Source organism: Camelus ferus, chromosome 6 (assembly GCF_009834535.1).
Source record: "Camelus ferus isolate YT-003-E chromosome 6, BCGSAC_Cfer_1.0, whole genome shotgun sequence".
In the NCBI taxonomy this organism is placed as follows: Eukaryota; Metazoa; Chordata; class Mammalia; order Artiodactyla; family Camelidae; genus Camelus; species Camelus ferus.
The window spans coordinates 56,305,920-56,328,098 of NC_045701.1; the positions used below are offsets into that span (position 1 = coordinate 56,305,920).

The 22,179-nt window shown below is 41.4% G+C and overlaps 1 long non-coding RNA gene across 1 annotated transcript in view; it reads right to left on the bottom strand.

Moving 5' to 3' along the window:
- LOC106729122 overlaps positions 1–10,686 on the bottom strand; it is a 79,896-nt gene extending 69,210 nt beyond the window's left edge. Inside the window, exon 1 of the long non-coding RNA XR_004320719.1 lies at positions 10,607–10,686. This is a non-coding gene — a long non-coding RNA (uncharacterized LOC106729122). The remainder of the gene's footprint in view (positions 1–10,606) is intronic.
- Positions 10,687–22,179: the final 11,493 nt, after the last annotated feature.

Below are 22,179 nucleotides of genomic sequence, written 5' to 3' on the forward strand. Positions count from 1 at the left end.
GGTATGTATATGTGCTCAAGCCAAATCTTTCTGTGACCAGAAGGCTTTTAAAAAGTGTGGGTAGGTTTAGAGCTTACAATCTGATGAGACATTCAGTTTTGCCACTGCTAATGGTTCAGGCTGGGTATTACATCACCTGTGTGTCACAGTTTCCCTTTGCCCATTAGGAAATTATATTTTCCTTGTCTGTCTAAGGTTCTTTAAGTATTCTGGACACAAGCTTTGGAAAATAAAGCATATAGTTTCTGAGGTTTATTTTAATAATGGATTTCCTGGACGTAAGGATCTGGAACTGAGGGGTGGGGCAACAGTCACAGTATTAATATCTGATGTTCAACAGCTTGGTCACTTACAGAGCACTTCGTCTGTGTGCTGCACTCGGTTGATGTGGTTTAAGTAATTTTAAATCTGTAAAAGTTCAAATCTATAAAGTTAACTTTTTTTTTTCCCCTAAGAAACTGGGTCATTCACCCTGCAGCGGAATGCCATGGATCATTCACCCTGCAGTGGAATGCCACAGTCTAGATTTGGCTGATAAGCCCACTTGGTATCATTTAACATATTCCTCTATTTGCCAGAATTTTGTAGACTAGTATTTACATCAAAAGGCTTGATTAGATTCAGATTCACTTCTGTTAAAGGATACCTCATAGGTGGGGCTATGAAAAGGGATGTTGGAGGTCTGATCTGAAAAAGGCTCAGAGTGTCATAGTGTCTGGCTGTCTTCCCATGAATGCCTTCAAGACTGATCAGTCAAAGCAGATGTTGGCAACTTAATTCATCCATTATAAAACTCCCTATCAAAATTTTACTGAATGTTTTGAGCAGTCATTGATCATTGTCTAGAATAGGCCCCCTGTCTCACTGGGTGTTCCAAATGGTACTTTTCTAATTCCACTGTTCCTTATCATTTATTAGCTGCGACTCTATACAGAAAAACTTGCCCTTGTCAACTAGTTGGTGGCTCTAAAATACATTTAATACAAGAAAGGACAGGATAGCTGTAAAGCCCACGCTTTTACTGCCGTGCTATCCTGGGAAGATACTGCTTTCTTATGGGTGTGATCCAATAGATCAGGCGGCATCAGAAGGCTCTAGCAGTGGAGGTCCTCATCCTTAGACCCCAGGATAGTCTACCCAGATGGAACAGGATTCCTGTTGGAAGATGGAATGAGAAGATCGGGTCCAGCTCCAGAGAGAGAAGGCTAGAGAAATTCAGGGAGATTTTCAGGCCCCAACCCAAAAAGCGAATGCAGGCACAGAGCTGGAGTACGATGGGGAAATAGAACGGAGACCCAGGAATGTGGACCAGACACACTGGATGTGGTTGAAAGAGGGAGGAAGAAGAACATCAACAGCCTGAGAGGGTCTGGAGTCCGGACGCCAGAAGGAAACTGAGCCCAAGTGTGGCTGGGCTTCTTGAAGGAAACAGGGAATTAAGAGTGAATGTGGGATGGAGCCCTGGAGTGGGTGCTCTAAAAGGTGTTTGTGAAAAGTCTGGGTTTGGATGGCTGAAGAATTGTGCTGTCCCCCCTGGGTCTGGAGATGACTATGTCTTGGTTGGTTTGACACCAGCCACTCCACATGGACCCACATTGGAAACTCCATAACCTTCTGGGACAGAACCAAAAGGGCCTGATTTCCAGAGGGACATACTCAGAGAAAATGGGGCCAATACTGGCTTTATCTAGCCAGTACATTCACCACTAGTTCAAATAGTGGTACCCAGTCAGTGAATTGTCTTTCACCTTTTGCCCACGTCTGATCCTACTCCTATCACAGTCACGTAAATTCTCAAAAAAAAAAAAAAAAAAAAAAAAGGAGTTCGAGCACTTGAGGGTACAGAGCTATGATCTCTGAGCCAGAATGACTGAGACGTGTGAACGCAAAGAACCACGGGGGCCTCCGCTCATCCTCTTGGCACCTGACCCTCCCTCCACTGAGGGGGGGGGGGCTGTCAGAGAACCATACTCACTATTCTACTTAGGAACTGACTGCTAAAAACTGAACAGCTCTAAGCAATTAAACTAAAATTTCTTTTCTTCCTGCTGCATTACTTACACATAGGAGCACCCAGAATTATTTTTAGACTTACAAAATAGCAGTTTGCTGGTACTTGCCATCCAATTTGTAACAGATTTCCAGAGATTAACAGTTGCAGGGGTTTTGGCCACGTTTAATCACAAAAGTAATTCTGTATTCTGTCAATACAGATAAAAATAGCAGTGCAGTCTGGTTGGGTGAGTCTCGGTCGCGGGGCTTTGCTCCCAGTTGCTGTTTTCCTGCTATTATGGAATTGCCGTCCTCCTTTAAGGGCATGTGTCTGCAAACCAGCACACGAAGGTGGTAGAGTATCTGATGTGCTGTTAGGCTCAGCAAGACCCTCCGCATGCTGGAAGTGAGATCTTTCCCCAGAGCAAATGAAGAGAGTAATTCTGTCTGATTATCTGGCCAGATTTTACAACTGAGAAAACTATATAGTACATGCTTTAAAAAATATATTACTTTTGATAAGAAGTTATTTCAGTAAGTGAAAATGACAGCCACCCAGGACCTAGCTTATCTTTTCTTGTGGTGTGACCTCTAATCAACCCCTAAGAAGGGAAAGAATCACCAGTAGGGAGTGCATCAAGCAGCACATGTCAACTTCCACCCTGATGTGGTTTTGTTTTCTTGTATAACTCCAGTTCTTTTGATCTGCCAACATGAAGCTGCAGTGTCCCACAGGAAATAAATGTCACAACAATCCACTTATGTTGGTCATCCTGTGAAGGTTTGACGCTGGACCTAGAAATTCTGAGGTTCCTGCATCTCCCTATCCCTGCAGTGAATTTTCAAAGAATAAAGAAAAGAGCCCACAGTTGCCTACAGAGAGAAAGTGTGGAAATTCAAGTCTCTTTCTTTTCTTTCTTTTCTCTCCTTCCTTCCTTCCTTCCTTCCTTCCTTCCTTGCTTCCTTCCTTCCTTCCTTTCCTTTCCTTTCCTTTTCTTTCTTTCCTTTCTTTCAAACTTTCAACCCTCTGTGCTGCTTCTGTAGCATCTTAAATGATGTCTTACTCTTTGCTTCCCTGTGGATGAAGGTCTTGGTGGCAGAATTTCTAATACACAGTCCTTATTTACCTGACAGCCACCACCCCAGGAAGACATACAGGCCCCTGGCGCTCACAACTAGGATTTAAAAAAAAAAAAGAAAGAAAAAAAAGCATACGAACATTCTGGCCACTCCAAAGGCAAGTGAATTCAACATCTCTGGGAGAATGGTTGACTCCCGCCAGAGTCCTCTGTAGCCCTCTCTGCCTCCCTTTCCTTCCAGGCCCCCTTTTCTGCCATCTTCTTCATGAAGTCTAATTACCAAGTCAGGCAACACCAATCCATAACTTTTGCGACTTCTCAGGAAATATATTTTCTTAATGGATCAATTACATGATGTCTTACATCAATTGCCATTATTTTTCATTAAATCATGGCATTTTAGAGCAGGGGGAAAAATCTTAAAGAACACCTAGTTCAGCATTTACCCAAAGTATAACCTAAGAAACCTTGTTCAGAAGAGAGATGTTATGGAGAAAGGATTTCACAGCTCTATTCCGTTTCCAGGGCTGCTGTAACGAAGTATCACAGACTGGGTGGCTTGAACAATAAAAATCTACTTTCTTTCAGTGCTAGAGACTAGAAGTTCAAGACGAAGGTGTCAGCAGGGTGGGTTTCTGGTGTCAAGGAAGTCTTTCTCCTTGACTTGCAGACGCCCGTCTTCTCCCTATGTCTTCACATCGCCTTCTCTCTACACATGTGTCTGTGTCCTTATTGCCTCTTCTTTTTTTGTTGTTGTTTTGTTTTGTTTTATTGAGGTGTAACTGACACACAGCACTGTACAAGTTTAAGGTGTACAGCATAATGATCTGACTTATATACATCATGAAATGATTAACACTACATTTAGTGAATATCCATCATCTCACACAGATAAAAAAAATTAAAGAATAAAATTGTTTCCTTGCGATGGGAACTCTTAAGGATTTACTCTCTTAAAAACTTTCACGTATAACATACAGCAGTGTTAATTATATTTATCATGTTGTACATTACACCCCAGGACTTAGTTATCTTACAGCTGGAAGTTTGTACCTTTTGACCACTTTCATCCAATTCCCCCTCCCCCAACCCCTGCCTCTGGTAACCACAAATCCGATCTCTTTTTCTATGAGTTTGTATCTGAAGTATAACTGACCTACAACACTATGTTGGTTCCTGTTACACAACATAGTGATTTGATATTTCTATACTTTCAAAATGATCACCCAGATAAGTCTAGTTACAATTTGTCACCACATAAAGATATTATGTAATTATTGACTATATTTTCCACACTGTACATTTCATACCCATGACATTTATTTTTCTACTAAGTTTGTATATCTCTTAATCTCCCCCACTTATTTCTTTCTTCCCCCCAACTCCCTCCCCTCTTGTAATCACCTGTTTGTTCTCTGTGTCTATAGCTCTGTTTCTAGTTTGTTATGTTTGTTCATTTGTTTTGTTTTTTGAATTCCACATGTAAGCAAAATCATACAGAGAAAGACAAATACTAATTGCCTCTTCTTTTAAAGATACCAGACAAATTGGATTAGGACTCACCCTAATGACCTCATTTTAACTTAAACTCTTTAAAGACCTTATCTCTAAATACAGTCACATTCTGAGGTACTGAGGGTTAGGATTTCAACATATGAATTTGAGGAAGGACTCCATTTAGCCCAGAATAACAATCACACAAATTCGGGGAACATTCATGTGAATTCCCAAGTCACAAATGTTAAATTTCAAAGGCTCTCAGAAGCCCTTGAGATAACAAGCTTATCTGTTTAACCCATTATTCCCAAAACATATTTGATTTAGGATACTTTTTTTCCCAAATAATTTTTATTTATTAAGTTTCTGCAGTATATAATTTAGAAACTCTGATCCTATCTATTCTCTCCATTTTACTGATGAGAAAACCGAGGCCCAGAAATTCAAGTAGCATGGCTAAGATCAGTTCTGATCCAACATCACAAATGCCAGAACTTGTCTGGCAAAGATAAATGCTCCTCAGGGGCAAGGGTGGAAAGAGGGAAATTGAAATAGCAATGGCAGTCTTCTTTTTGGGAGATTGAAGAAGATAGGAAGTCAAGAATCACTTTGAAGGTGATAAAGCCTTTCCTCATAGCCTCCCAGCCTTTCTTCTTTCTCTGTATGTGTCCCTTAACCCTGTGTGTTGTCACTGCTAATTTTTAACAGATTCCATGGGGATAAAAATACTGGGGGGCTCCCTCTGACCTCTACCCTTTGAGGAATGGCCCTGGCTCTCAAATTGCACCCGTGGCAATTCCATTCACCTCATAGCCAATGACACAGAAGGAATGCAGTCATTTATGGTAATATCTTTCTGAAGCAGAAATGTCAAAAATGTCACTGATGGGGACAATTTACCTAGGCAAGAGTTGACAGGATACTTTTTCAACTCAGGCCCTAAATGTTCTGTTCACTGCTCTCTTCTGATACCCAAGCTCATTTACCTGAACGTTTTTATATCAGAGCTATATCAGGGAGACTGAAAGTATAAGGATAGATACGACAATTCTGGATGAGAGTAGCCATTTCAGTCTTCTCTGGAACATAGTCTGTGCTGAGTACCCGGTCCATGGCCCTTTGTAAATGGTTTTAAAGGTCTCCTCGCAGAATATGGGGTTTTAAACCAGTGGGACTCAGTCCCACTCCTTATAAGATGGCTCATGATAAGAAAGAGCTTTGGAGAAGCTCATCCTGAACCCTTGGGATTCATTCTCCCCTTTCCCATCTCTCCTGCTCCATCACTGAGATTACCCAGTGACTCGACCTTCAGGCGCATCTCCTGTCCCTGGACCTAAACGTGCCCCTTGGATCTGAAGGCAGACCTGGCCTCCCCTTTTCTACTTTGACAAGTTCCTCCAACCTGGTTTTCCCTTATTCTCTGCATCTATCTGCTTCCAGCTCTTCTGGTCACTACCTTGCCTCAACAAATAAAGAATATATCTAGAATTCAGAGCCCAGAAATCATCTCACTTTCCTAAGTGCCAAAGAATTCTCCTTTGGACTTACAGGAGGGAGCCCCAGACCTGTTGTGCTGCTTCTCATGATGTCTGGGTTGATAATTCTAAAGGACTTTGGAGAGAAAGTGCTCTCAAGCAAAGGACTCAGGTTATTAGGGTGGCATTCTGCCTGCTCACGACTGACTGAGGGAATCTGCACAGACGTATCATGTAAGGATGTCCCAGGGGATGATTTTGCTGCAAAAAATTTCTTCTCTTCCCATTTTTATATGCATTGCTAGATAATGAAACATCAGACATACTAAACAGACCTGAGAATATTAAACAAAAGAGAAAATCTGCTTTTAAAAACCTCAGCATAAAAAAAAAAAACCAGTACACATTTTTCCCTCCAAAAGAGCCAGTCTTTGCATGATTCTTAACTTCAGCGATTTTTATTGAAGACATTTCTGATTTGTTATTTTAATGGGCCTTCTGAAATCAGATGCGATGCTCATTATTCTCACGTGGTTGTTTTATTCTTGCATTTCTCAAACAAACAAGGGAGCCAAGGGACCCGGGGATGCTAATCTTTCCATGACCCTCACACCGTGACAGCAGGGCTTTCAAAACCAACGGAAGTGGCAGCAAAAATACATCATTGAGACCCGATTGAGGGTCCTCTTGGTCATCAGATAAATGCTGAAACAAAGCTTGTCTACAATTAGATCAATTCTGCAGCAACAGACTGTGTCTTTGGCCAACGTGCATAACGGTGTTACAGCGTAAATGTGGGTTAGCAGAGATCTCGAGCACAGATGTGAAAAATAACAGAAACAGATTCCAGAGAATTGTCTTTCCTTTTTTTCCCTCCTTAATTCAACATTTTCCATAATTCAATAACGTATTAGTTGTAAGTATGCCCCCAGCTTGGGGCTGGGAGTATGGTTCTAAGGGAAATAAAATGTGTGATCTCCAAAGTATTGGTTCCCCATCCCCATCTTTCACAGATTTATCAGTCACGACTTTTATCCCTAGGGTCACACGTGCACCATCCCCTCCTGATCTGGCCAGCCAAGGAAGGAGAAATTTCTGATTAGCACATGAATTAGATGAGGATCCAACATCTAGAGAAGCATCTGGGGCCTGATAGAGGCTCTTGGTGAACTGGTGTGGACCACCCATGAAAGAAGGCCTGTGCACTGCATGGGGCACTTGGAGAACAATTTCAGTTAAAAAGGAAATCAAAGAATTCTGGTTGGTTTGGTAAACAATCACTTCCTGGTTCTCAGTACAGTCCTTCCAGTTACCTCTCCTTCCTCCTGGTCCTGCTTTCCTATCTGTCTACCTGTCCCCAAGTCCCCCAGTTTCCCATTGTCCTTATTCTATTCCATGTCACTGAGTATTTGCATGTTTATCTGCACCTCTGAAGCATGGCTTCATGAATATCTCATCCATCCACAGTGGAGAAGGGAGAACAGAAAAAAGGGGAAAGAAAAAGAATTACCTCTAAAATGCAAGGGCACGGTTCAGAGAGACCTAGACTCAAAGCTCTGTCCTGCTTTTTTGCTAGCTGGATGATTCTGGGAAACCTGTGAACATCTCTGAGCCTTGGTTGCCTTGGTTGTCAAATGGGCATAAAGACACTTACATCTCAGGGTGGTTGTAAGGATTAGAGATGGTGTGTAGGTTCCTAACTCACTGTAGACGTTGAGGAGGTAGTTGCTATTAATATTTTACATAGACAGTTGTATTATGTATATAATCTGAATATGCTTTTCCCATTTAACACTATGAGCATCTTCCCATGTTCTTCAAAACTTTTTGTAAACGTCATTTTTAAATACTAGACAGGAGCTCATCATGTGGATGTACTGTAATTACGTAACTGTTTCTTTATTTTTGGACCCTTAAGTTGGGTTTTGCTGTTGTTCTTTCTTTTCTCTATTATAAAGGGTGCTGCAGTGAACATCTTTATGCATACTTTATCTATATTTTGGTACACTTTCCACGGGCTTTGTTCCTAGAAGTGAAATTACTATGTCAAAGTGTAAGGACATTTTTAAGAGTCTTGGTTTATGTGCCAAACTTCTCTCCACAATGCCTGCGAGCCATGTGTGTGGCCTGTCTCACTGAACCCTTGGGAGCCAAAGCAAACACCACAGGTTGCCTGCCCGAGAACCATTACTGTCCCTTCTTCCCTGTTGATGGAGCCTTGGTTGGTCCAGGTGTCCAAGCTTTCTCTGAGAGTAAATCTGGGTTAGTCTAAACCAGTCTTGGTCATCTCATTTCTCTTGCCAGTGATTGGGCTAGAAGTAGGCATACGACCCAGTCCTGGCTAAGATGAGATGTGAGGTTTACTGGGTAACTGTTTTTCATTCTTATTTGCAGTGACATTTATGGACCTAGAGATGATCATACTAAGTGAAGTTAAGTCAGACAGAGAAGGACAAATGTTGTAGGATTTCACTTATATGTGGAATCTTAAAAAAAAAAAAGATACAAATAAACTTATTTACAAAACAGAAACAGATTCATGGACATGGAAAATAAACTTATGGTTACCAAAGGGGAAATGTAAGGGAGAGGGGATAAATTAGGAATCTGGGATTAGCAGATACACACACTATATATAAAATAGGCAAACAACAAGGACCTACTGTATTGCACAGGGAACAACATTCAGTATCTTGTAATAACCTATAATGGAAAAGAATATATATACATATATCTGAATCCCTTTGCTATACTCCTGAAACTAACACAACATTGTAAATCAACTATACTTCAATAATTCTTTTAATAGTGAAAAAATTTATGGTTACCAGGGGAAAAGGGGTGGGAAGGGATAAGTTGGGAGTTCGAGATGTGCAAATACTAACTACTATATATGAAATAAATAAGAAACAAATTTCTTCTGTATAGCACAGGGAATTATATTCAATATCTTGTAATAACCTATTATGAAAAAGAATTTGAAAACAAATATATGTATGTATATGTGTATGACTGAAACATGCTGTACATCAGAAATTGACACATTATAACTGACTATACCTCAATTAAAAAAAAAAGCATAGTGTCCTTAGATACACAGGTTTCCCAAGAAATAATTCATCTTCACTATTTCTTCTTAAATAAAATTCATTATCAAAAAACAAGGTAAAAACAGTCTTTGTTCTTTCACTGGACATTGTCATGTCTGCATGTAACAACTTGAACCATGCCAGCCTAGGGACAAAACCAGTGAAGGACGGGCATTTGATGATGCTATGGAAACCATGAATTAATCAACCCAGGAGCCACTCTTCCTTAGTACTTATTTTCACTTGAAATCATATATTTTACATGTTATTTAAGAAGTTTGATTTGGTTGTTTTGTTACTGTAGCCTAAAAGCATTTTAATGGGAACACCAGCATTATAATTACTAAACAACCTTTCACAAATTAATTCACACATAAAAATAGCATCTTAATGTTGTTTGAATTTACTGTTCTTTAATTACTGATGTGATCACATGCTTATTATTCATAAGTTTGTTAATAATTTGTGTGGGTTTTTTTTTCTAAATTATCTAGAAAGATTTTTCAAAGATCAGCGGTCCACAGAAGAGGATAATTTGCAGGCTGGACGGAGCAGGGGGTGGCATTGAGGGAACAGTTAAGGTCACGTTGGGAAGGAATCCTGCAGCTCCTGTTCATATAAATATTCCGCAGACCTGTGAAGTGTCTTGAGTCCAGTGGGATGGGCTTCTATCCAAAATATGGTAATGACAGAAGCTGATCTTTCAGGACTGTTTGTATATAGAAAACAAGACCTTGGGGAGGACTATCTCTCAACATGGAGACAGGAAGTCTGGTAAGTGAAAGGAAAATAAGACTTTTGAAAGTGAAGGAAAGGCTGAGAGGGAGCAGACATGCACTACGGACCTGCCGGACAGAAGCACATATAACATCCCTCCCTGCTTGCTCCTACTTTCCCAGTTTCAGCCGCTGTGGTCCCCCACCCTCTGCCGCATTAAGTTTACCCATGTGTCTGCTCTAGCATAAGAACATTTTCATTAGGTCTTCCATATAGAGAAATGTTTTCAGTTACTTCGGGTTTGAAATAAACTTTGAACATAAACATTAGAGCAAGAGTCTCTGATTCATCTCCCTGAAAAGGGAACATATGAAAATAATTCACACTCTCTTTTTATTAGCACATTAGAGAGTCACAGAGTACTGAGTCAGCAGTATTAAGGTAATATATAATGGTCAGATAATTAGAAATTTAAATAGCCTGGGTTTAACAGGAGATTTTCAATATTATGAATAGTTGGTGAATCCAAATCCGACTGAGAAATACCCCTGATGAAATCTTGCCAATGAGCACATGTATAATACATGGGTCATGTTGTTTTATAAAAGACTTACTGATTTCCTAGTCAAGGCTCTAGTCGCTTCCATCAAAGTCTTGTTCTCAACCATCATAAATTAACAGATCAATAGTTAATGGTACTGTTAGCCAAGTTTAAAGCCAAATAACTCAGATCCCAAGACAACTCGCTCTTACTCACTTGTAACGCAGAGGCACTTTGGTAGACAAATTGATGTTCATTTAGCCAATCTGTACATCCCAAGGTCTTGGGCCTGAACCCCACTTCAGTTAGCCCGCAGAGACATCAGCAGGTGTGGCTCACTCACCCGCAACTCGCTTCTCTTTTGTTTGTGTTGAGACCGAGTTCCTGCACTGAGTGGCATCTCACAGGATTGGATCTGACCATCTGGGGTTGGTAGGCTCCTTAGGATCCCGACCAAATCAAAAAGTGGACTCCAGACCAAAGTCAGCAGCTAGAGAACAGGAGAATGTGTGTGAGGGAAGACAACAACAACAACAACAACAACAAAACAGTGTATTTTTAAAAGCAACTTAGGCTAGTTTGAGGGTGTGTGGTGTGATGTGTTCGTGCCATGGCCCATGCATGTGTTGGTGGAGTGTTTCTGCCACTTCACCCTGCCTGATAGTTGTGCCCAGTACTTGGTGATTTTAATATTGCTCTAGCTTTCATATGAATTCTGTTGCAAGGAAGACAATAGATAAAAAGTAGACCATTTGTGTTTCTAGTGGCCTACTCTTTATATGCAAAGTTATAAAATAAACAGGATCCAAAAATAGTACTTTCTTTGCTCACCCAAAGAGCTCTTCCACTCAGCTCTGAATTATAAAAGCCTCTGGTTTAAAGGAAATATAAATTGGGCTCACGTGGGAAAGATACAGGAGGAGGCAAGACAAACCAGAATGAAGGGCTCAGATTCAGCTGAGTTTGCTGATGTTTGTCAGGGGACGCTGATTTCTCAGTTCTGGGGTGATGTCTGGAAATGCAGACCCCACACTTGTGATCATGAGCTTTTCTTTTCCTTCCCCTGACACAGCTCTGGGTGGACAATATCACTGCCACTGCCCACTTAGCTACAAAAACAGTTCATTCTTTTTCTTTTTAAAAAATATATAGTTAGCTATTTCTTTTTTTTTTAAATTGAGGTACAGTTGATTTACAATATTATAAAAGCTGCAGGTATACAACATAGTGACTCACAATTTTTAAAGGTTACACTCCATTTATAGTTATTATAAAATATTGGCTATGTTCCCTGTGCTGCACAATATAACCTTGTAGCTTATTTATTTTACACACAGTAGTCTGTACCTCTTAATCCCCTACCCCTGTTTCTCCCCTCCCCGCTTTCCTCCTTTCCTCTCCATGCTGATAACCGCAGGTTTGTTCTCTGTACCTGGGAGTCTTTCTTTTTCTTTGTTTGTTTGTTTTCTTCCAGATAGACAATGTTGCCAAAGCCCTGATCAAAGCCTAGTTGCCTGGGTGGGCAGAACCATGGCAGTATTGGCTTATGAGTCCTGAGGTTTCAACAGCCTCTTCTCTCCCCTCCAGCCTGAACCACAGGAGTTTGCATTTGGCATCCAGTCCACAGCTGGCGTAGCACCTGCATCAGACCCAGATTCTCAGGGCCTACTGCAGATCCACTGAATCAGACGCTTTGAAAACAGGGAGCAGGAATGTGCATGTTTACAAGGGCTCTGGTGAGTCTTATGCTCACCCAGGTTTTTATGCTCAAAATTTAGAACTACAGTCTCATGGTTTCTTTCTCTTTTCTTTTCCATTTCTAGCTAGGATTGTCTTTGTGTGTGTGTGTGTGTGTGTGTGTGTGTGTGTGTGTGTGTGTGTGTGTGTGTGTGTGTGTGTGTGTGTGTGTGTTTAAAGCTTTATAAAAGGAAGAGTATCTTGACCAGGTTCTAGAAGCACTGATTATTTGAAGATGTATATGCTCTACTTGGCCATCTGACTATGGCTCAACTTGGGTCTTGGCTAATCCAAACTGGATCCCCCACCAAAGCCTCACTGATCATTTCCACAGTGATTGCAGGTAGTGGGCTGCCTGTACCAAGGAAGCTTCATTCTGTTCTTTAAAAGATGTGTCACTGGGCCAAGAGAAGAAATGATGACACAAGATAAAACAAGCTCCCTAGATACTGATCAAGTCTCTGCTTTCAATAAAATTATGAAAATTTCTTCAGCAGCTTTTAATATTAGTAATTTTTTTGTGTATTCTATGTAGAGCCCTTAATCTGAAGGATAATGATCTTAATACATGGAAAATTCCTGATTATTCACTTTGTAGATAGTCTAAATTTTTGATTCCAAGCTCAAAGTCTCTTGTGCTCGGAGACCTGCCAGATTGTCATCTCCCAATTAGTTCAGCTAAACATGACTGGAAAGGTACATCTGCTATGTAAGTAAGGATTCCAGATTTTACTGTAATTTCAGTTCAAATCTCTGGTTTTCAATTAAGGGCGATTGACTGTAATCATTATTCACAAGTGTTCAATGAAAGATCCAGTTTTTTAATACATATTTCTGTTTTTGTTACGATTTTAGTATATGTGCTGCTGAAGCAAGCATGTGTTTTTGTTGTTATTCTCCCTCTTTCATAAAAATAACTGAGATGATTATGAGTAGAGAGTGGTCCTTAATCCAAGAATTATTTAAGCCAGATAAAGGATTCTTGTTTTTGCAGAAGACCACTTCTTAAAGTTTACCCAACACAGAAGAGGGGATCCTTTAAGAGCAGGGCAAAGTCTGATTTAAATCTCTGTCAACTGGGAAGACACAGCTTTTTGGCCAGCGTCTCTCTTAAGCTCACTGTTTCTGCTCCAGCTGCCAATTGTCAAGGCTCCAGACTGGAAGACACTCCAACATTCTGTTCTTCTCCTGCCCCCACCCCACCTCCACACCCCAAACTCCCAGTCACACCCCTGTGCCTCAGAGCGGGACTCCAAGTCCACGCCTGCTGACAGCTGACCCTCCCACCTCAGCGTGGTAATCAAGGTTTCCCAGCTCTGACTTAACCTTATAAACCCTATTGGGTTTCACCCAGGCTTCCCCTTGACCATTTCATTCTATGTATTATTAGTTCCATGGTGACTCTTTGACACACCCTAAATTGTATATTTGTATTTGTTTAAATCCTCATCACATTTAAACAGTTCTCAGCTGGGGTCAAATGTTTTTGAAAGTGAGCTAGTCTCTAATGACTAGTGTCACCATGTAATTCATCATTCACATCTGAACGTGATTGAAGGTGAAGGGAAGGTGCCATCTGGATGGGATGCTGGGGCCACAGATTTAAGCAAGACACACAGTGGCTTTAGTAATGAGGTAGACAATCGTCTCCTGCAAGGATTCTGGAATCACGTCCTTTGGACTTGCTGTTGGGGAGGGAGGGTCATCTGAGCAGAGTGGACTAAGAAAAGCGGAGAGGTGGCAAGAGGGAAAGCAGAAGAAGCAAGGTGGGAGGAGACAAGAGAAAGACTGAACTCATTTTCGTATGACCTCTGATTCATAGAGTCATCGTCTCTAAATACACTAACCGGAGCCTCTGTGAGAAAAAGACCAGAGAATGAACCAAAGCATCTAAGGAAGATGACCTGAGCCGACCCGTCAGTTAATCCAGCTGCTAAGTCCTTACACATGTCGTTTGATGTCTTCCCAGAATGCATCATAGGCTGTGACTACTCTTAGACAGGACTGGGCTGGGGAAACAGCGTAGTACTTATGTGGCTGGAACACAGAACTGCAGAGGGCCCTCCCTATCTGTGGGTTCTGCATATGTGCGCTCAACCACCCGGGGATCGAAAATATTTGAAAAAATATCCCAGAAAGTTCCAAAAAGCAAAATTTGAATTTTCTGCATGATGGTGACCATTCACATAGCATTCACATTGTATTAGGTGTTATAAGTTTCCCAGAGATGACAAAGTATATGGGAAGACGTGTGTAGTTATGTGCAGGTACTATATAAGGGCCATTTTATATGATGGACTTCAGCACCATAGATTTTGGTATCTGCGGGGGTCCTAGAACCAGTCCCCCTCAGATAGCAAGGGATGCTATACACAGGTTTCCACCTCTCCTTTAACCTTGTCATCCTTCTTCCAATGAATCAGTCAGCATCACTGCTTCTGGGAAGATATGACTCTTCAGAAAGCAAATAACACAAAAGAGGTCAATTATTAACTTTTTAGTTTTTAACATCTTGGCATCAAGAGAACAGAAAACAAGTGAAGCATGTACAATAGATGGGGGAGAGAAAGTGATGAGTAATAACAAAGAAACCTCCCCAATCCACACTGCTCCCCCTCTAGGCTAAAGTGTCCCACACCTCCTTCCACCAACCAGGAAAACACTCGAAGTTATGAGAGAAAAGGTTAGATGGTGATAAGTCCTTGATGAAAAAGGTCTGCACTCCGATCCTTTCCTGGGATGAAGCAGAGAGAATGTTCCAAAGCAGAAACTCTGGATACATTTGGGAACAGCAATATAAAGGAAACCTGTGTTACTTTCCCAGGGAGACTCTTGGAAGAAGGCAAGAACCCAGAGAAGTGTAGTGGTCTACTCTGTCCTGGCAGGTGAGTTTGAAGGAACCTCAGAGTAGACCTGTGAATGGAAGGGGTCGGGGGAGTGCTGGGGAAGTGGAATGATTCTTTTGTACTCAAGGGTTCCATGGAAGTGATGGATGGCTGTGGATGGCCCTCCCAAGTGCCCTGTCATCCCAGAATGGCATGGAAGCATCAGGGTTATCCTGCGTGCCCCAGAGAGTCCTGAGAGTTATCTGACCCAGAGCCCAACCAACAATGCTGTGATATGGCCGGTAAGGGGTGACTTAGCAGTGCCCAGCAGGTGTCCACATCCCATCTAAGCACTTGTGTTAGTGAAGAATGATGCCAGCTCGTGTGATGTGCTCCCCATGCCCCTAACCGTCATTCATGGGCAAGATAGCCTCAGACTTAGAGGCAATCACAAAGAAAGGCCAGAAACTCTGGAAGAACTGAAGTTAACATTTCTACTGCCTGGAAGTTTATTTTAAGTATTTATTTTAAGGTTTATTTTAAGTATTAACTTCATTTACAGAAAAACAAACTTACTTTGTCCACAACTGTGTTTGTGAACTGAGATTTTATGTACTGCTTACAGAATGATGCATCCCTGCACCCCATCCCACGTCCTTCCTCCTCCAAGTCCAAGCAGGAGGCCTCATCAGGGTGGCAGGTGTGCCTGGTTTTCACTAATGCTTTACAATTGTGCCAGTTCTGGAAACTGGGCACTCTGTGTTAATTTTCTAGCCATGACTGCCACGGAGAATTTCTCTCTCACGTCTTTCATTGTTTGTGTGTTTTATGCACCATTTCCCTCCAGAAAGCAGCCGTCTGCTTTGAAGTCACTATAATTACATTACTTCTACCTTCCTTTCATTTGAGGCTTGACCTGAGATGATGCGGACTTCTAAATATCTATACAAGGCTAAAAAAAAATGTTCTTATCTAATTATTCATGACCCAACATGTGGGAACAAACTAAATAAGATTAACTGAGGTGAGGGGTGGGGGGCCTTCTTGATTAGAAACATATACACAGAGTAAAAAGATAAGGTTCTACTGACCTTCAAGAGAGCTTGACTGCCTTTCATGCTCCAGAAGTCTGAATTGGGGGGAGGGGGCTGGTAATTAGGTTATTAATTTTAATGGAGGTACTGGGGATTGAACCCAGGGCTTTGTGCATTCTAATCACACACTCTACCACTGAGCTGTACTCTCCCCGACAAAGTCTGAATTTTGACACACAATTAACCTCATACGTGTAAGTTTAATATATTTGCATTAATTTAGCTTCGTAATTATGTAGCAGGTAAGGTTTTTAAAATCCAAGTTATCAAGCGTGCTAAAACATAACTTACTTTATTTTTACAGACTGAGTGTATTGAGGTCCCTGTTTCCCCTTCTCCACAGACATTCTAAGGTGGGGGCAGGCTGGGGCCACTAGGCAGGGGGAAGGAGTGGCTTGGTGTTTGCTGAGATGTAGCTTGTACCATCTGGGCTTCTGACATCACACCAGATGGCCTCTGGTTATAGCCCAATGTCTTCGGTCCCTCTTTGGCATCAGGTTATCATGCCCACACACTCTTTAGCCTTCATCCCATCTGAAAGCCCCTTTGGATCCATTGCCCCCTCCACCCCATTTCCATCACTCCTTTGATACTCCGAGGAGTAAGACAAACTTCCTCCTGTGTGTGTGCAGGAGAGTCAGAGGCTGTGAAAAGCCTCTTTTGTTTCCATCTTTCCTCCTGTATCGTTCCTGCACCACACTGCCTGGACCTCTTTAAGTACTATATTCTTAAAAATCTATTCTCTGTGCCAGGAACTTGGCTCTGAATAAACGAGGCTGGGATCTCAAAGCAATGGTCTCCAGTATAAGTTTAGATATGTACTGAGGAATTCAAAAGCAGAGAGTCAACTTCCTTGTTTTTTCCCATTCTTTCCCTTCTCCGGGTCCAACGAATGGTGCTCCTGATCCAAATGAATGCAGCTGACTTAGGAGGCAGGGGAGAGGGGAAGTCACTGCAATAAGGAGCAGGATGAGGGGACTCTGGTTAGTCTGACAACATGTTATCCCACTCCAGTCTCTGGGGTGGGATGCTTCGGTGGCACACTTGAATCATCTCCTCTGCCCACCCCCGCCAGTCCCCCGATTGCTGAGGTCTACTTTCTTCATAGGTCTCACATCTGTACTCCTGTTCTTTGGCATTTTCCTTGCTCTGCATTCTTCGACTTGCCCTTCCTTTATAGTCCTGCCTCTCCCCCTGATGCTGTGCTGGCTGGCGGCTGCTGCCTCCTGGACGGGAAACAGTCAATAGCTGCTGTCCTCAGAGCCTTCCTCCTCCCTGTCTTCTTCCCTCTCTTCCTATCTGTCTCAAGGTGTCAACTGTCACAGAGGTAGCTGCTACCAGAAGGGAGGCTGGCAAATCCAGGAGGAGTCCAGGACAGGAGGCTGGTAGAGGCCAGAAGCCTTCATGCTGTCTTCTTGCCAAATATCGCAGAACTATATTTTATGTAGAGTAATTGCCTTACTGACTATTATCAATCTCTTCAAACAGAAGGGGGGGGTGAAATTTGATTTTTAAATGTTTTCTGCACTTGAAGCATAGCTTTTAATCATAGTTTGAGGAGAAAGCTATCTCTGTAACAATACAACTCTAAAGAGGAAACATGATTGTCACAGAGTTCACTTCTATCGCAGCCTTTAGGAATGTTCTCATTCAAAAAGGGAAGGCATCCCGACCATGCTTTCAAAAGGTTTAGTGTAGTCCTAAAAGGTACTTTCCAAATGGGCTTTTGAAGATAGATCTTGTCTCCTCCATAAGGAGAATTCTTTTATTATTAAACCCATCAATATTAAATGTAGATCTGACTAGTATTCATTTTAAGAAGAGATTTACTCTATGGGCTCAAGAATTGTGTGTCTGTGTGTGTGTGTGTGTGTGTGTCTTTAATGCTCTTCTGCTGTGCTCTCAACCACGTGTGCTGCCTCACACATTAGGCTGAAGTAATTTGTCAGGCAGTGCAATTTCAACTGAAAAATTGTATGACTTCAAAGAAATTTATATATCCTTGCATTTTGCTTTTATTTATACAGAATACCAAAGCAAATTATAAATGATGCCTATATCAGTGTAGTTCTGAACTGAGCATCTCTCCTAGGTGAGGGGAACCATGTTAGGCACTGGGAAGGGATAAGGACAACTAAGGCCATCCCTGTCCACAAGACGTTAGTAACCAAGTGAGCGAGACAAGCATTCAAACAAAGCACCAGCATCCAGGGCAGAATGGAATACGTGGAGAGGGGATACCAACCAACCTGGGCCAGGGATCCATGGAGGAAGAAGGGTAAATTCTGGGAGGGGATCAGGAAATACTTTCTGGAGAAGGAGGCTTTGAGAAGTAAGGAGGAATGGGTTGGAAAGGGTCCCTAGCACAAGGGGATGGCAGAGAGCAGCCCTTAATTTAGACTTTTATCACTTTACTTTTAAATATTCCATTGAATCAACTTACTGCATCTAGAAACTTCTCTTTGTAAGTCTTCCTGCTTATCTTCCCAAAATATATCTTTAAGCATGTCACATTTCTACTCAAAACCTGCCCACAGCACCTCAAAACCTGCCCATGGCATGTCCCATCACTGGATACATGAATTCCAAACTCTTCATTGGACATTCAGGAAATTTCTTACCCCGACTCCAACTTTCCTCTCCTGCTTTAAGCTAACCAAGCTTCTGCATCAGCTGTCACACAGTGAAAGACTATGGACCAAACACGCATCCACAATACAATGCTTTTTTAGATGTTTGAATTCATTTCCCACATTTTAAAGCCAAGATATTTAGTCTCCAATGAAAAAAAAAGGGGGTCCTTGAAGAAGAGGTTGATTCCAGGGCTGGGGCAAGAAAAATACAAGATAAGCCTGGAAGATCATATAGTATCAGAAGAGAAGGAAGTACTCAAAAAAGGATGGGGGCAAATCCAAGAGATATAGGAGCCCATGTGAAGGAGATCCCAATGGCCAAATATGAGCAATCTGAGCAACAAAATGATAATGGTAGTATTAGATTATACTATTACACCACAAGACAAAATGATATCCACCAGCCCATACTGATATAAATTTAATAATTAAATAAATAAGTAAATGGGGGGAAAGGAACAGCTTGTCTTTACAGAATAATTCTAACTAATAAAAGTAGAATGAGTGAGGGATACAAAAATCATCATTAGGCAAACATCACAGGAATAATCACTGTGGGCATGATCCACTAATGGTTGTTAAAATCAGTGGACAAAAGTTTGAGAAGAAACAGGGCACTTGCATAGCCCCAGAGTGTCTCTCCCAAACATTTATCACCTATAGAAGAAAAGATGGTAACTTTCCAATGGAAAAACACAGCAGACACCACCTTTACTAAATGATCAAAGTGGACATCACCAGCAATAAGACATACTGACATCGTGCACCCTTAATATGAGGCAATGAAAAAAGGCACAACATCACTTCTGCGGTATTTTGGCCAAAGATGCATCATCTCACCTTAACCAAGAGAAAACATCAAACAAAAATTGACAGAAGGTCTACAAAACAACTGACCAGTAACCGCCGAACCTGTCAAGATCGTGAATGACAAGGAAAGACTGAGGAACTGTCACAGATTAGAAGAGACCAAGAAACCTAATCACTAGAAGCAATGTTGGATCTTGGAATAGAAAAGAAGGGCGTTAGGAGAAAAACTGATAAAATTTGAATATGCAATAAGCACCACAGTTTAATTAATACTCTGATAGCACTCTTAATTTTGTAGTAGTTATCATTACACTTGTTAGTCTGTAAGTCATTAATATCAGGGAAAGCTGGGTGAAGGGTATACATGAACTCTCTGTACTATTTTTCAGCTTTTCTGTAAGTCTAAAATTATTTAAAAATAAAAAGCAAAAAAAAAATCCTCAAGATATTTCATAAACACACACACATACAATCCGAATTTCCACATTTTCTGGGAAAACTGAAAGGTCCACACACAACTGTTTGGCATGGAAGAGCAGCCACTGCCTTTTAAACAGGCATGTTTTCCAGTTTGCCACAGTCCCTCCCCCTCCCTATTGTGCTATGTGGGACCATGTTTCATTTGTTTATTATGCTACAAGCCTGGTTCCAAGAAACATTTGAATTTGGGATTTATTACTCAATAAAAATTTCAAGTTCCAGGCCAAAAGGTCTACCTGCTGTTCTCTAGATGAACTTTGTTTAAACCTTTCTGTATTTCCACTTTTGCTCAAGCTATTCCTTCTGTCTAGACCAATTTCCTGCCTCTATCTCTAATCCTACTTATTTCAGTCTTCCCCATCCTTCAAGACCTGACATGCAGATGGCCTCCTCCATGAAGGCTCTGTCCATCAGTTGAGTTCATCTCTCTCTCTCCTTTGAACAAATAGAGCATTTGGTGTCCCCTGGAAAACAGCACTTACTGAACAGCAGTTATATGTCAGACACATTTTCCTAAGTGCTGGGGACACCCAGATGAGCAATATGCCATCTTTGTCCATCAAAGATCTTTCAGGTCTGGAGAAAGGCAGACAAGAACACCAGCAACTAGAATTTATATGAGAAGCGCTATGCACAAGCTACTAAGAGTGCTCAGAGGAGGAAGCTTCTTGAAGGATGAGGCACTTCAGCTGAGTCTTAAAGGTAAATAAGGAATTAGGTAAAGAGTGATGAAAACTGCAAAGTAGGGAAGAGCCTTCAGATAATGGAAAACTTAAAGACCTGGAAACCTGAGAAGGCAACTACAAGCAGCTTAGGGGCATGTATTTAGTGGGTAAGGTTGGGCACATGGCCTTGTGCAGTTGCCAGGTAGCCAGGTTTATATGTACTTTATCACCCACACTCCATTATTAAGTCCTTGGAACTTGGGGACCAGAGGGAAAGAACATTAAATTTCAAGTTAAAAGACCTCACTTCCACTAGAGTCTCTGCCTTTACTAAAGCTTTGCTGTTAATAATTACAAGTCGTGGGGACTTGGGCAGTGTCCTCCATACGTCTGTGCCTCAGTTTCCTCATTTGTAAACAAACCTGATCACAAAGAGCATTCAGAGCAATGGTGATGATAACCACTGTGAGCCCAGACACCAACCAACCAGAATGGATGCTGGACCAATGGGAATAGACACTGGCTATAAAAACCTGTAAGGGAAAACCCGCATGTGCTGGCTGATTATCAGCCGTGGCTGTGAGAAGTAGCTGATTTTTGAAAACTATTTGGCACAGGGCCTGGCTCAGAGTAAGCAATTAGTAAGCGTTAATTATTAGAACCATGTCCCAGGCACTAGCATGTTTTCCATCTCATTTAATTCTTATATAACAATTTTGTGAGAAAGACATGATTCTTCCTATCTTTAATAACTGAGGAAAACGAAATTGAGAGAGATTAAGAAATGCACCCAAGGTCACAAAGCTAATAAAGATCAAAGCTGAGATCTGAAATCCCAAGTATTGTGTTCTGTACCAGCTACATAATTTGCAGGGTCAAGTGCAAGATGAAATTGTGGTCCCTTGTTCAAAAATTATTAGGAATTTCAAGATGATGTCAGAAGAACATTAAACCAAGTGTGGGGCCCTTCCAAGTGTGGGGTCCTTCTAAGTGTGGGGTCTTTCTAAGCGCAGAGCCCTGTGTGACAGCACAAGCGATACTCCTGTGAAGCTGGCCCTGATTGTGTTTCCAAAATACCAAAATGTTCTGGAAAGAGAACCAGCATGAAGGAAGACCTGAGCATTAGCCTTAGGAATGAGAGAGTAAATATGGGACACATCTATATCCCCTTGATACTTCATAAACGCCCTGTAATGTGCCAACAGCTAATGAGTACAGAGGTCATTAGTAAAATAAAAAATTCAAGAAGCAGAGAAAAGAAAAGCCCACCCAGGCATGGATCTGCTGGAATATGGAATGCCAGTGGACTTTACACTGCAGCGTGAGTTTATTGAATTGTTCTGGTTTTTCTATATCCCAGGGAGTCTCATTATGGTCTGGGTTAAAGATCACTAAAGACCTTTATATACCACACTTACTTTAGTTTGAAAACTCAACCACTTCTTGAATTCGTGAGTTTTAACATGGACTAATGTATCCCAATTACTGACCGTGTTACCTAATACTTTGGAAAAACCTGCTTAGCAAGGAAACTGAACTTTAATG